This window comes from Castor canadensis, chromosome 19 (genome assembly GCF_047511655.1).
Source record: "Castor canadensis chromosome 19, mCasCan1.hap1v2, whole genome shotgun sequence".
Classification (NCBI taxonomy): Eukaryota; Metazoa; Chordata; class Mammalia; order Rodentia; family Castoridae; genus Castor; species Castor canadensis.
This window is the reverse complement of record NC_133404.1, coordinates 5,015,702-5,031,959: the sequence shown is the minus strand read 5'-3', so window position 1 is coordinate 5,031,959 and position 16,258 is coordinate 5,015,702.

Genomic DNA, 16,258 nt, shown 5'->3' with positions numbered 1-16,258 from the left:
ATAAGCCAGAGATTCTGCATGACGCTTGGGGCATATCCTCGGGTACCAGCCCTGACATGTGATGACCCCAGGGCTCTGAGACCACCTGCTGCACAGACAGAGGTCTCCTGCCCAGCCAGGACAAGACCCCATTCTCTCCCAGACTTCAAGCACTCTTCTTGGGTGGGTGGGTGGGGCTTTACTCGTCTCCCTTCAGCCCATGCCCACCCAGGGCAGATCCAGGGCTTCCTTCCTAGCACAAAAGAGCAGCAGAGGGAGGGGTCCCACGTCATTCCAGCTGGCCTGGGGGCTGCAGTTGACAGGCTGGCCCAGGAAGGGGTTGCGAGATGTTCCCTCAGACACATAATTGGAATTGCATGGCTTGGTAATTAGGAGAGACAGCAAAGTGTTCTAGAAATGACTGTAATTATAGTTACAAACCAGCAGCCAAACCAGGAGTTTTGGGGATCACCTGGAGGAACAGGGTGAAAGGGGAGGAGAAGGAAGACTTCTTGGGGAGAGCTTGCTGTGGGCCAGACGCCCACCACAAAGTTTCACTCCCAGAGACCTCTGTGGGCTCTAGACCCCCCGCCACAGGCCCAGAGGCCATCTGGTCCCAGTGTGACAGAGGGAAGTCTGGAGAAGGGCAGGGACTTTTCTCTGATGACAGAGCATCAACAGCAGAACCTGGCATGGAACCCAGCTGTCCCCTTAGCCCGGGAAGCCAATCAATTTTAGTTTCTGGCCCATGCCAAGAGTTTGCTTCTCTCCAACACCCCTTTCACCCTAGCATACTTCTCTTCCCCTCTCTGGGTTACTGTGGGGTACCTTCAGCTCTGGAGCACCACCTCCTCCAGAAAGCCATCCCTGAACCCCCAGGCAGGGTCATGCCTTCTCAGGCTCTCCATGGCCTCAGTGCATCCCATTGACCACCCAGATATCAAAGACCACATTCAATTCCTGGGGTGGAGTGGAACCAGCTTGTACCAGTGCGAGAGCTCTTAGTGAAGTTTTCAGGAGTTTTGTGAAATTGGTGTGAAACACAGCCATCATTAATAACTAAATTACACCAACTTATAATTAAGTATATTTTAACTACACACTAGAAACTCATCATTTTCTAATTTACCATATTTTACTCCTTACCTGTGCTCATAGGTTATTTGTGCCTTCTGTATCTGGTGATGGGAACACACAATGGTGGTATGAACCAACTGAGTATTTAATGACATTACACTGGGAGTTTCATACTTGTCACAGTAGAAATATTTACACCACAGGAATGGGCAGAGGCTACAATCATGGCCCTCTGCCCAGTCTAGCGAGCTGGTTGTTGAATACTTTTTTCAACTCGCTCTGACTTGTCTCTGACCCTCTGGCCATTCCAGCAGGGCTTGACAACTGGCAGAGGCTCAGAGAGCAAGAAAAAGGATTCAGGTGTTGTCTTGGGAGGTGTGATTACCTGTTTCTAATGTCTGCCACCACAGCTGGCTCCTGCTCCGTTTTCCTGCCTCACCTGAGAATCTTATGAAGTCACAGGTAAGGCCTGTGGCAGGGGCCTACACCCGTGGGCCCTAGATTAGTCAGGGAGCCACTATCTCAAGCCAGGACCGAGGGGCCCCAGAGAGCCAGGCATGTGTAGGCGGCCTTGGCTGGGCTCACAGGGAGCTGGGCCCAGAGAAACCCTGCCTCTTCCTCTTCCAAATGGTCCGGGCAGTGTGCCACCTTCCGGCACCCCTCCCTGCCTGGCCACAGCAGTAGGGGTGGATAGAAAGGCCGCAGGGCTGGGCCAACTTCAGTGAGGCACCTGGTGGCTACTACCCCTCCTGTAGTGCAGGGGACAGGTCCCTGCAAGTTATCAGGTACAAAATTCAGTTGAGCTAAAGATGAGAAACCCTGCCCTGGAAAGGTGCACTTGAACACAAAGACACAATTTCAGGGGACCCCTGGTCCCTCTGACCCATTAATGGGTATAGAAGAGGAACTCACCAAGGACAGGGTGTATAAACAGCTTGTTCAAGGTCGCCCCAACCCCTGTGGTTAGCATGGGGCCTGTGTACATCAGCAGCAGCTCAGTAATTGTGGAATTGTGGAAACAAAAAATCAAAACCAGCAAGGGAGGTTGCCAGGGCAACCTTGGTACCCCACCCTCTTGATAGTAGTGGCAGCTGTTGATTGCCCCTCTTGACTGTTCAGGCCAGGTGCTGATGGGGGTCAAGGGAGAGGGTGGATGGAGGCCAGCATCACACATTTAAGCCTTGGAAGATCAGGTGGCAGGTGGCAGGGGAACAGGAGGGTGGGTCCAGCTGCAGGTGGTGATGGAGTGGGCTGGGCCAGGCTCTGGTGAGGCATGCAGGTATGAGTACGGGAGCTCAGAATTTCTGCCTTACTTGCCTTGTTAGCTAGAAGGCTTTATGTGATGCCTGCTTCTGGAACTGGCCTTAAAGAGCTCTCTGGGATTATGTCTGTGGGGACATCAGCTGTCTCCTCTGTCTCCATCCCCCTCTCCCTCCTCATAGGAAGAACTGTGTAGGGTTAGGAATGCAGCTGTATTTCAGGACCCATATCTTGGATTTACTCCTTACTGGCTGTGTGACCTTCGGCAAGTTACTGGACCTCTTTGCACCTCTGGATTCTCACCTGTAGATGCAACACAGTTGCATCCACCCCACAGGGTTAGTGGGATATCAAGTGAGTTTTTATCAGGCTCTTCAAATCCTCCGCGCTCCTGAGAACTATTTCCGCTCTCGTTTTTTGCTGCCCTCTAGTGGTTCTCAGCAGTACCGTCCTGTGAGGGCACGTGAACGAGGTTTGTTCACATCTGAAATCTTTCAGCTTTCAATGGAAGTTTGCTATTTAGGGAAATCTTGGGTTGATTCTTGTATAGACTCAAACAAGTGAGCTTCTTCCCCTTCTGCCCAAACAGAGCTCACCTCTTAGTTAGCATTTTTGTTGTTGTTTTGAGACAGGGTCTTGCTGTGTAGCCCAGCTGGCCTCAAATTTGTGATCCTCCTGCCTTAGCCTCTCCAGTTCTGGGATTACAAATCAGGGCCACCCTGCCTGACTTTGTTTATTGGTTCTTTTGAAGCAGTACCTATCTGTACGGAAAATGCAACAAGGGAACAATTTTTCTTCTTGATGCTGATAACGGACCTTTTCAATTTTTACAGGTGTGATGACCTCTTACCTCAAGGCATTTCTGTGAACATCCTTGCCCCACTTCTTACAACACACACCCAGCTTGGGGATCGCTCTCTCTCCCCTCCTTCTTCCCCTCCTCAGATAATTTGGTGTGAAAACTGGGTAAACATAACACTGAGACCTTGTATGTTTGGCTCCTGGCCTTAGTCCACGCTGCTGCTTTAATGGGATACTAGGGATGGGGTAAGGACAGATTTATTTTTTATATCTCTAGAGGCTGGGAAGTGTAATGTTGAGAGAGCCACATCTGTTGAGGGTCTTTTTGCTGCATTATCTCATGGTGGAAGGGCAAGAGCAGGTGTGAAAGAGGAAGAGGGGACCAAACTTTTTTTTTTGTAAATAACAAAAGAAAAAACAAACCCATTCCCTCGATAGCAAAATGGATCCATCTTGAGGGCAGAGCCCTCATGACCTAGTCACCTCTTAAAGGTCCCACCTCCCAACACTCACATTGAAAATGATGTGTCCAGCACAACTTTGGGGACACATGCAACCATGGCATAGCTCTGTCTTTGGTCCCTGGCATAGAATCTGCACATAGTAAGTCCTCAGCACATGTCTGTGCCCTCATTGCAACCAGGTTGGGCCATGTTGTCCCCCCGTGCCCCAAGAAGTGATAGGATAATCACAGAGGGTTGGGGCCTCTGTGCTGGTTACTGGTGTGCAAAGCTATATACATTGAGCCCTGGAGAGAGATTGTTTTAAAGGAAAGATGAGGGTAGAGGAAGGCATGACTGGATTGGAAGAGGGTTGGACACCTATCTGGTTTCGCTGGTGGGAGGTCAGTGAGAAGCAGGGGAGGAGCAGGCCAGAGTCCTGGATTCAGATTGTCCTGGGCGGCCACATTGCGAAAAGGGAATTCTGGGAGGGGTCAGGTGCAAAAGGGCGCACACCTTACCTGAGGGAGTTTGGAGCTTGGTTACCTGCAGCACACCTGGAGACACGTGCCCCATGTGCCTAGGGAACAACATATTCAATGCCAGATGAGCTCTGAAGCTCAGACCCCGACCTCAGAAAGATCTGCCATACCTGCACCAGATCTCTGCCTTTTCCGCACGCATTTGCTGAGCTGCACACCTCCCGGGCCTGCCCTAGTCCCGCCCCCTCCTTGTCAGCCAATCAGAGAACCCCAGCAACTCCCACGTCCAATGCGGGAGCCTCCGCGCCTGAGCCCCGCCCCCTCCACCTGCAGCCTTGGCCTGGGTGCTGGTTCGGCTGCTCGGATGCTGCAAGGTTTCGCTCCGCTGTGTCTTCTCCGCGAAGCCCGCACCGGGTCCGCCCGGGACCGCAGCCCCGGGGCCAAGCGGGTGCGGCCCGGCTCCCAGCATCGCTTTCTGGAGGCGGCACCTTCTTCACGTGCGCCCTCTCCACGCGCAGGACTCAGTGCTGTGGGCGAGGGCGCAGGCTGGCCTCAGCCCTGTCCTAACTCCCCTTGATGACTTCCTCTCAGGCTCCTGGTCTGGTAAATGACGACTGGCGACTGTCAGGGTCGCTCTGGGGCCATTTACCTTTACTGCGAGTTCAGACAGAGCAGACGATGAGGCAAATGAGTCCACTCTGGGTCGGGGCCGCTGTTCCATTTTCTTTCCTGCTCCGACTCAGCCCAGGTTCCTCATTTCTTTGCTTCCCAAACCCAGTTCCCTGCCAGACCCCAGCAGCCAAGCAGCCAAGGAGCCCAGGAGTGTTGCTGTGGGCTTTGGCTCCATCTAGTGGGGCAATGTTTAATTTCAGTGGAGTCAGCTGAGGCCAGGGGGCGAAGGAGGCAGTGAATACGTGGACACCTCAGAGAGGCAGGATCAAGGACAAGGTTGCATTTCTCTTGCCTCAGTCCCTGCTGCAGACCTGGCTGAAGGTTGCCTCAGCACAGCCCTCCCTCTGATTCCTAGGGAGAGGCTGGGATATTATGCATCCATCTTTGTTCCACTGTCACCTTTTCATGTCCTCCCTTCTTAGGCCATGCAGAAGTCCCTCATAGAAAGTATCTTTCAGCCAGTGCCATCTTCTTGGAAGGCAGAGGCTGCAGTCCCAAAGTAGGGCAGGAGGCTGCTCTATGGAAAACAGGGCAGGTGCCCCTTCCCTTCTGCCCTGGTACCCACCCTCCCCAAGAGGGTCAAAGGGACCATGACAATCCCTGAGAATAGTTTGCCTCAGGCCTCTGTGACCTTAGCGGCTCCAGCCACTGGCTGCAGTAAGGAAGTCCTGTGATGTGATATGATATAGGGTTTGCTTCCTGCTCTGATTTGCCATTTGAAAGAAAATGCTCATTGCAGCTGGAACTGAACTCTGCTACCACGGTGCTGCCAAGATGGATGTTTCTCTTCTCTTGGGGGGGGAGGGAGGGAGAGAGAGAGAGAGAGAGAGAGAGAGAGAGAGAGAAGGGAAAGCCTATTGGTCCAGGGTACCCACCAAGGAGCCCACTGCTGGGGTGCTGCTCTGCTGAGGACTTTGGGTCCTGGGCTTTGTGAAAATAAAAGAAAACTCTTGACAACAGCTATACTGAAAGAGCTTTTGACAGTGGAGTTGGGAGGCAATCAGGAGGCAGGAATTATACAGGACTCTGGCTGCTGCCCAGAATTGTAAGCTTTGGTCACCTCCTGACTGCACGCATCTGGAACTGGTGAGCCTGTTGTGTCCAGGGACTTAGGTGCATATCAAGAGACACCCAGAAATGACCCAAACATTGTATGCACATATGAATAAATGAAAAAAAAAAAAGAGACAGCCAGACACCAGTGGCTCACACCTATAATTCTACCTTCTTGGGAGACTGAGATCAAGAGGATTGTGGTTAGACGCCAGCCTGGGCAAATAGTTTGTGAAATCCCCATCTCCAAAAAAATCAGAGCAAAATGAACTGGAGGGGTGGTCTGCTTTGTGAGCCCCTGCTTTGCAAGCAGAAAGCCCTGAATTCAAACCTCAGTCCCACACACAAAAAAGAGGCTATTAGACACTTCTCCTGTGGATATTTTTCCTAATTACATGCATTCTATTCTTCCTCTTCTAGTAGTCACATGGCTCCTGTCACACAGCCCCTATTCTCAAATCCAACAGGAGTTGGCCCATAAAAGAAGTTTTACTATTTTGTGGTAAATTGACATGGTTTGTGCATATAACCTGTCATGATCAATCAGCAGCCTGTTCAGAAGAAGCCCAGACTTGGTGGGGGGATTTGCAGCTCTGCAAATCTCTAAGGGGCCCAGGGTGCCCAATGTCTCCTGCAGACCCAGAGAGCAAAGCCAAGACCTACGGGTGGAGTCACCCGGGAGGCCCATTTAGCTCAGTGTGAGGAGTCAGAAGGAATGGAGTGAGCACCCGAATCCCCTCTTCTCATTCTGGGGATTCCAGAGTCACTTGGGCTCCTGGACTATGCTGTTCTCTATTTGCTCTCACTGTGCGGGGATTTAAGCCCTCCTCACTCCTTCTGTACTCCCACTTCCTTGGGGTGTCCTCCCTGATGGCTTCCACCATGCCTGAGCTCATTTTTCTCTGGCTAGAAGGAATAGACCAGGATCCATCAAACATAACAAAACAAAAAAAACCAAAACCATCCCACCAGGCATGGTGGCACACATCTGTAGACCCAGCTGAGATAGAATGATTGCTTGAGCCTAGGAGTTTAAGACCTGGGCAATATAGCAAGTCCTCATATGAGAGAGAGAGAGAGAGAGAGAGAGAGAGAGAGAGAGAGAGAGAGAGAGAGAGAGAGAGAGAGAGAGAAAAGCCCCCAAGGTGGAGTCCTCTTCATTTCCTCCAAAATGTGAAACATTCAGTTGTCATGAATCCCTTGACTATGTAATTGCTAGCCTGAGTGGGGAGAGGATGTTCTACTCTTTCCTCAGGAAGAAGGGCTCTCTATCCTCAAATGGCCTCATGACCCTCCCAAGGTGCAGGAAAGAAGGAAAGGAGGCAGGGAGGGAGAGAGGGAGGGAGGAAAAAAAAGTCAGCAAGCTGGGCACTGGTGGCTCACGCCTGCAATCTTAGCTACTCAGGAGGCAGAGATCAGGAGGATCTCGGTTTGAAGCCAGCCTGGGCAAATGGTTCGAGAGACTCATCTCAATAAAACCCTGCACAAAAAAAAGGGCTGCTGGAGTGGCTCAGGGTGAAGCCCTGAGTTCAAATCCCAGTACTGTAAAAAAAAAAGTTTTAACAGCCACATTCTTCTACTTAAGATTAGAAAATATCATAACTTGGGTATTTTTTGAGGCTTTTTTTGAATGGATTTGTTTTCCTGGCTTCTTTTTCATCATGTCCATTGTCGGTATGTTGAAAAGCTACTGAGTTTTGTGTGTTGATTTTGTATCCTGCTACCTTGCTAAAAGTGTTAATCAGATCTAAGAGTTTTCTGATGGAGTCTTTTAAGTGTAGGATCATTTGGTCTGCAAGTTGGAATAACTTGAAGGCATTTGAAAGGAATAATAAGAATGATTCCTTTCCTATTTTTATTCTTTTTATTCCTTTTTCTTGCCTTATTGTTCTTGCTAAGAATTCAAGCACTAGATTGAATAAGAGTGGAGCGGGGGCTGGAGTCATGGCTCAAATGGTAGAGTGCCTGCCTAGCAAGCACAAAGCCCTGAGTTTAAACTTCAGCTCTGAAAAAAAGAATGGAGAGAATGGAACCCTTATTTTTCCTGATTTTAGAGGAAATTCTCCCAGTTTTCCTCCATTCAATATAATGTCCTATACAGCCTTTATTATGTTGAAGTATGATCATTCTATTCATAGTTTCTTCAGAGCTTTTATCAGAAAGGAATGTTGACTTTTGTCAACGGCTTTTTCTGCATCTATTGAGCTGACCATGTGGTTTTTGTCCTTGATTCTGTTTAGGTGCTGTATTAACATTTATTAAATTGCATTTGTTGAGCCATTCTTATATCCCTGGAATGAAACTAACTTGATTATGGTGTATGGTCTTTTTAAAGTGCTGTTGAATTCAGTTTGCAAGTATTTTATGGAGGATTTTTGCCTCTCTGTTCATCAGGGAAATTGGTCTATATTTTTCTTTTTTCGGTTGTGTCCTTATTTGGTTTTGGTATCAGGGTAATTCTGGCTTCATAGAATGAGTCTAGAAGTGTTTCTTCACTTTCTTTCTCCTGGAACAGTAAGGAGCATTGGTGCTAGTTCTTTTTTAAAGGTCTGGTAGAATACAGCAGTGAGTCGGTTTGGTTTGCTTTTTCTTTGGTGGGAGACTCCTTATTACTACTTTAATCTCCTCTACAGTGAAATCTATAAAACGCTGAAGAAAGAAATTGCATAGAAGGTGGTAAAATGTCCCCGTTCATGGATTGGCAAAATGAATATTGTGAAAATGACTATAGTATTGAAAGCCATCTACATCAATTTCCATCAAAATTCCCATGACATTCTTTATGGAAACAGAAAAAAAAAATCCTAAAATTCCAATGGAAGCACAAAGACCTTGAATAGCCAAAGAATTCTGAGCAAACCCAGCAATGCTGGAGGTCATAAAATATGATTTCAAATTATACTACAGAGTCACAGTAACAAAAACAGCATGGTGCTGACACAAAATGGATATGAAGACCAATGGAGCAGAGTGGAAGACCCAGAAACAAACTCACGCAGCCATCTGATTCTTGACAAAGGTGCCCAAAACATACACTAGAGAAAAGACAGCTCCTGCAACAAATGGTGTTGGGGCAACTAGACGGCCACATGGAAGACTGAGACCAGACCCCTATCTCTCACCCTATAAAAAAAATCAACTCAAAATGGACCAAAGACCTTAATGTAAGACTTGAAGCTACTACAGGAAATCATAGGGGACATACTTCAAGATACGGGAATAGACAGTGACTTTCTGAATAGGACCTTAATAGCAATGGGATCTGATAAATCAAAATGCTTCTGCACAGCAAAGGAAACAATTACCAGAGTGAAGAGACGACCCACAGAACAGGAGCAATCTTTGCCAGCTATTTATCCAAGAGGGGATCAATATTCAGAATATATAAAGAACTCAAAAAATCAAACACTAAAAGAACAAATAATCCAGTCAATAAATGAGTAAACGGCCTGGCACCAGTGACTCGTGCCTGTAATCCTAGCTACTCAGGAGGCAGAGATCAGGAGGATTGCAGTTAGAAGTCAGCCCAGGCAAACAGTTCGTGAGACCCTATCTGGAAAATACCCAACACAAAACAGGGTTGGTGTAGTGGCTCAAGTGGTAGAGTGCCTGCCTAGCAAGTGTGAGGACCTGAGTTCAAACCCCACTGCGGCCAAAAAAAAAAAAGCGGCAAATGCATTGAACAGACAGTTCTCAAAAGAAGTACAAATAGCCAATAAATACATGAAAACTTACTCAACATCTTTAGTCAAATTCAAATTAAAACAACATTGAGTTTCTATCTCACCTTAGCCAGAATGGCTATCAAGAATATAGAACAATTATTGTTGAGGGTGGGTGATGGATGAAAGAAAGAAACCATTATAGGCTAAGGGAGTATAAATTAGTGCAGCCACTGTGGAAACCAGTATGGAGTTTCCTCAAAGAACTAAAGATAGAACTAAATATGATTCAGCTATTCCATTCTGGGTGTATACCAAAAGAAATGTAAATCAACATACAGTAAAAACTCTTGCATGCTCAGGTTTATAGCAGCACCACTCACAATAGCCACGTAGCTCATGCCTGTAATCTTAGCTACTTGGGAGGCTGGAATGCAGTTCTAGGGCAACCCAGACAAACAAAACAAAACAAAACAAAACAAAACAAAATGACAACAACAACAAAATGTTCAGAAGATCCCATCTCAACAGAAAAAAGCTGGGTGTGGTGGCCCGTGCCGGTTACTCTAGCTATGGCAGGAAGCCTAAAATAGGATAGGATTGTGTTTCAAGCTGGCCTGGGAAAAAGTGAGCCCCTACCAAAAATAACCAGAGGAAAAAGGACTGGAGGCATGGTGCAAGTCACAAATGGTAGAGAACGTGCCTAGCAAGCTGGAAGCCCTGAGTTCAAACCGCAGTATCAAAAAAAAGAAAAAAAAGCTAAGTTATGAAATTAGTCTAGATGTTCATCAACAAATGAATGGATAAAGAATGTGGTAAATATACACAATGGAGTATTATTTGCTTGTAAAGAAGAACAAAATTATGCTATTTGCAGGTAAGTGGATGGAACTGGAGATCCTCGTGTTAAGCAAAATAAGCCAAATTCAGAAAGACAATACATGCTTTCTCTCATATTCAGAACCTAGATTTTTTTTTAAAGGTATGAAAGAAGAAGAGGGGACTATTTGGGAAGAGGAGCGGGATAGGAGGGAGGGAGAACAAAGGGTTACTGGGGGGTGAATCTGATCCAAGTACATTATATACTGAATATACTTACATACATGTATGAAAATGTCATTATGAAACCTATCCTTTTGCACAGTTAATATAAGCTGAACAAACGCCCCTCTCCCAATAAAAAAGTGAATGAGAGAGAAAAAGAAAAGAAAATGCCCTAATCTTGAGTTCTAGAGAGAACTAGCAGGGCTGGTTTCTCCCCAAATATCTCTAAGTCCCCCCCTCATCCCTCTCCAGGTCTTTAATCTGTCCCAGTGAGGGTGGGGTGTGCAAATAGAAGAAGCATCCTGGAGGCGGGAGAGGGGGAGGCAGTGAGCCTTAGTGAAATGTTTGGAGATAGCAAACAAGGAAGGAAACAGGTCATTGTCATGTGTGCAGTCCATACCCCGGGCTAGACTGCAGAGGGTGATGTTTAGGTTAGGTGGGCTGCTTTGAGAACTTGTGACTTGTCTAAGTGCTTTATTGTCTTAGTGAAGCCTTGCAACAACTTTGAGAAGTAGTTATGATTATCCCACTGTAAAGATGAGAAAGTTAAGTCTCATGTAAGTGACTTGCCCAAGGCCACAAGACCTGAGTAAATCAGGATTTGAACCCAAGTCCATCTGGCTCCAAAACTCTTGCTTGCTTTTATAATACAAAACTGTATTATTATGTCTTCAGTCTGCTCAGCACCCTTCTGTGTTTGGGTGCTGTCTTTCCTCATTTTGTATGGTTCCTGTGACCCCCCCATCAGCCACAGTGCTGTTGAAGTGCGCTGCTGGGCAGGTGCTGGGATGAAGGACTAGCCTATTAGGTACCCCAGTCCCTGTCCAGTGTGATTGGACTAAGAGGTGAGCATGTGACCCAGGATGGCCAGTCTCGCAGAGCAGGGATCTGCCAGATCAGTGGTTGGGGAGGGCCTTTGGCCAAGGGGTGCTGCAGGACCTTGGAGTCCATAGCTCACTGGGTTTCTTCCTCACTATTTGCAGTTCACCACAGGAGGGCGCTCTCAACAGGGAAGAAGGAGGGTGAGCGATGTACAGACAGTGCATTCCAGCCCTAGACCTCCATTGAACTGCCAGCTTCTGCCCTTGAACTTTTCAAATTTATGCCAATGAATTTTTATTTATATTTCTACTTATTTTTGTTTCAGCCAAATTCAGCTGGATTTCTGCCACTTGTTACTGAAAGAATTCTGACTAATGCTATTCTACAATTAAAAGTGTTACAAACACGGAAATGCTTCCCTTTTGGAAAGGTACCTGGAGTGGTCACAGTTTTGATGACAAGTAAAAGAAACCTAGGTGGAGTTGAGGACACTGGCTAGGAGTTGACCGGAAAACCTGGGGTGCCTGTGGGCCATTGAGGTCCCTGGAATAGGAATGAGGATCTTGGCCACAACCAGTAGGTTTTGCACAGTTCTCTGAATTTGTCTGGCTCTGGCTTCCTTCTCCAAGGAAGAACTTCAGAAGTTTCTGGAAGGGATCACAATTGGCTCACTCTGGGTCTTTTAACACTCAAGTAGATCTGTCACCTCCAGGGAGGAGGGTCACTTGGAACCCACCTTTGAATTTTGAGGGGTCTTTCTCAAAAAAAAAAAAAAAAAAGAAAAGAGGTGGCATCCCAAGACAATTACTAAAAAAAATATCTACCACAGAAATGTCTACTGCTGATCATCCATTCTGTGCAGCCTCTGTGCTGGGTGCTGGAGGTTCTGAGGTTCCAGGCACAGTTCTTGGAAGCTCTGAAGTGATTGACAGGGTCAGACTGCCAGCTTGGTGAAGCTGGCTGAAGAACATGGCAGAGAGCCACAGTGTCTTCCAGGCTTCACTCCCCATTTCCTGACTTGCCCCAACTTACTGCAGCCAAGATGCACGTCTGGGCCACGAAAATGAAAGTGTCCTTTTCCAGCCTCCCTATAGCTAGGTGCAGTCACGTGGCTAATGAGATGCAATTGTATTTGTAGGGACTTTGAGGAAGGTTGCTTAAATTGAGCTGCCTGTGTAGGGAGGGTGGATTTTGGCCTCCCTTACCTCTTCCTACTTCTTCTGGCCAACATGGTGAGAGTTCCAGTAGCGTCCCGGACCATGAAGTGGTCTTGAGGATGCAAATCAAATGTTCACACGAATGCAGGAGGATAGAGTCTGGGGTTTTGATAGGATCAGCTCACTAGCCCTGGACCACCTAGCTTTGGACTCCCTTTATGTGAGAGAGATTCTCCCTTCCTCCCATTCCTCTTCCTCTCTTCTTTCCCTTCCTCCTCCTCCTTCTCCTCCTCTCGCCCTTACCTTCCTTCTACCCTTGCCCCCCCTCCTTTTTTTTTCCTACTTTTTCTTTTTGTGTTTTTAAGTCAGGGTCTCACTATGTATCCCAGGCTGGCCTTGGACTACTACACTTCCTGCTGTGACTTCCCAAGTGCTGGGATTACAGGTGTGCACCACTACTCCTGGCCCTTCTATCTTCTTTAAGTCAGTGACTTGGATTTTCTCTTTATCCACCCAAATCTGATCCTAATCAATAAATAAAATCACCTTCTTCTCACTACCAGTGGAGCTGGTATTAATTTTTCCATGAGTAGAGGAGGAAACAGATTTGTCAAAGGACCCACAAGTGGTAGGTGGTGTATATGAAACTCACCCTCCTATTTGTCAGACTTGAATGTTTTGACCCTTGTCCACCACACACCAGTATTTCACTGAGTCAAGGTTGAAGACATAAGAAGACACACTGGCAATGACCTGGTGGAGTTCAGAGGTGTAGGACCCATTGACATCTTAGAGACCTGACCTGGTGCTGTTGTTGGGGCTCAACAGATGGGTCTGAGGGAGGATTGAGTTTGATCTCCAAAACCTAGTATTTGAGCATTCTGTCTGGGAAAAAAGTGGGGACATGCCAGGTGTGTGACTCTGTACCGTTTGTTAGCTGAGTAGTCTCATCAGGTGGAGGTGCTGTTCTGGTGGTCCTTTCTTGGGGGACAGCCCACTGGCTCTTCTGATTTGATGGCAGTGTCCTGGGTCCCATGGCAGGAGGGTGGAATGCCTCTATATTAGACCGTGGGTGATTGGGCCGTACAGCTGCTGCCTTCATTCCTACCAGGATCAGGACACATGTAATTCTAACCCAGCTCACACTGACTGGAGCCACGATGAGGATTTATTGTGGGACCTGAAGCTTCAAAGTAGGCTCAGCTTTGGTCTGGTTCCGTTTTCAGTGGCGTCAAGGGCCTGGCTTCTTTTTATCCTTCTAAACACTGGCTCCTCTTTTTTTGGCTACAAAATGGTTGCTAAAAGTCTCTGGGACTGCAAGCTTCCTCAGTATGGTTGAAATATGTCCACATATTCTTTGATACTTCTTTGAAAAGGTGGAGTCCAGTTCCTTTCTGCTTTAGTATCGGCCAGATTTAGTGAGTTGTTTTAACAAATAAAAAAAAGGAGGAGTGATGGTATGCCACCAGTCCAGGTCATAGGAGAGCCAGCTTTCTGCTTTGCTTTTTCTCTTGTTCTGGGGAAAGGCAGCTGCCATGTTGGGAGGACACACAGCCTGAAGTGGCCCAAGAAGTGAAACTCTGAGGCCTCTGATCAACAGCTGGGGAAAACCAAAGCCTCCTCCCAATAGTCATGGGAAAGTCTTGAAGTAGGGTCAGTTCAACTCACTGAGGTTGGATGCCAACCATCTAAGCCCTACCATGCTTCAGGTGACAATGGCTCCTCACAAGGAACCCTGAGCTAACACTATCCATCAGCTCAGCCCACAGGAACTGCGAAGTAAGTTTTAAGTCACTCAACTTTGGGGTGATTTGTTAAACAGCAATGGATCATCAGTGCACCCAGCCTCACCTGGGGGGAGTGCTGTGCTTCTAGAAACTCTTTCAGAGACTTGAGGAAGCTTGTCTAACTGAAAGCTTCCAGAACACCCTCCCTCACACCTCATCAGCCCACACTGAGTCCAGGCACACCTGTGATGTAACTGTGACCAGCAGGCAGGACAAGGCAATAATCTCCAGCCTGGGCTGCTCCTTGGATCAGGGCTCCAAGGCAGGTGGTGGTGGTGGTGGTGTGGAGGCCTGAGCCCAAGTCAGGGTAGCTGCAAGAAGGGGACTACAATGTCTTGCCTGTCACAACAACCCAGGCTCCATCCAGGGCAGAAACGTGGGGCTGTGTAAAACAAAAGGATGGCTTTAAAACAGGTATGGATGGAGTTCACTTTGGTTCTGAGATCCTTTGAGGAAAACCATGTGACTGCCTTTCTTTGCAGAAGCTCAGGCTGCTTGTCAGGGTGAACTGTTACCTTCTCTGACTGATGTCATTGCAGGCTCGAGGCCATCAGTGATGCAAAAAATGGCTTTGTCCAGACTGACTTTATCGGCAAGTCTGTGCCTGGAGGAGTAGTGGGTCCTCCCTTTGGGAGAATGACAGGCACTCTTGATAAAAGCTCACTATTTTTTTACTGAGAAACTGCTGCTTCTAGATTTGTTGGAAGTGGTTCAAGGCTATTGGAATTGTGGATCAAGTGACTGTGGAAGGACAGTCTTTACTGTCATGGGTGATCCATAGGCCAATAAACAAGAGAAAGGGTCAGGAGGACACAGCTGTGTGTTTGGTGACAGGTCCGTTTGAGATAGAATTCCTCTACTATACAATTCACTTGTTTAAAATATACAATTCAATGGTTTTCTTTTCTTTTTTTTTTTTTTTGGTGGCGGTACTAGGGTTTGAATTCAGGGCCTCATGCTTGCTAGGCAGGCTCTCTACCTCTTGAGCCACACCACCAACCCTTTTTTGTGTTGGGTGTTTTCGAGATATTGTCGATATTTCTCCAGGTTGGCTTTGAACTGCAATCTTTCTGATCTCTGGCTCCTGAGGAGCTAGGATTACAGGCGTGAGCCACCAGCGCCTGGCATGTGTGTTTTAAATGTATTCGTTAATGGTCTGAAGATACTTGGGAAAAATAAGAGAGGAGTCATGTAAAATAGATTTAGTGGACACGGTGGTCATGAAACATTCTACGTGGGATATGTGTTTTCCAACGTGCACACTTGTATCAAGTGGGCTTAGTCTGTTGAAACGATTTGACCACTCCCTCGGTGATTGTTCCCAGTTGTCTGGAAAGGTGGTGGGTTCAGAGTGTGTGGGAGTCGGGGGTGCTGATCTGGGCTGGGAAGATGTGTCTGAGGTTTGGGATGGTAGAAAAAGTTGAGGAAAGCAACAGGAGCCCAGAGTGTGGGCAGGGAAGAGCTGGCATGCTGCGTTTGTGCTGGCCAGATGTGCCAAAGTCTTGGAGTGAGTCCAGTGTGGCTTCACCACAGACCTTAGCTCAAGGGGCCCAAACCTCCTTCTGAGTCAGCTACACTGACCCCAGGGCCAGTGGGGGGGGGGTGATGAGGGACAGGGTTTTAAGGTACAATTCCTTTGTTTCTCCAAGTCCCTCCACGGCCTGGGGGATGGAGATTTTCTCCTCACCTCCTCCTCCTCCCCTGGCCTTGGCCTCCACCAACAAACCAGAGACCTGCTCAGCAGACGTCCGCAGTGATGTGGGCACTGGCCTCACATAGAGGAGAACGCCACCCTTGACTCAGGCCCTTGTGACTCCGTGGGGCACTGGAGGCCTGACCCCTGCTTCACTCTAGAGAGCCACGGTAGAGCTCTGTCCATCACTGGACTTCAGTCTTCTCTGGGCTTGAATCCCAGTTGAAACTGTGACTTTGGGCAAGACGTCAGCCATCATTTCTGAGCCTCAGTTTCCTCATCTGTACACCAGAGAAAGTACTAGAACCTACCAGGTAAGAGGGGGTGTA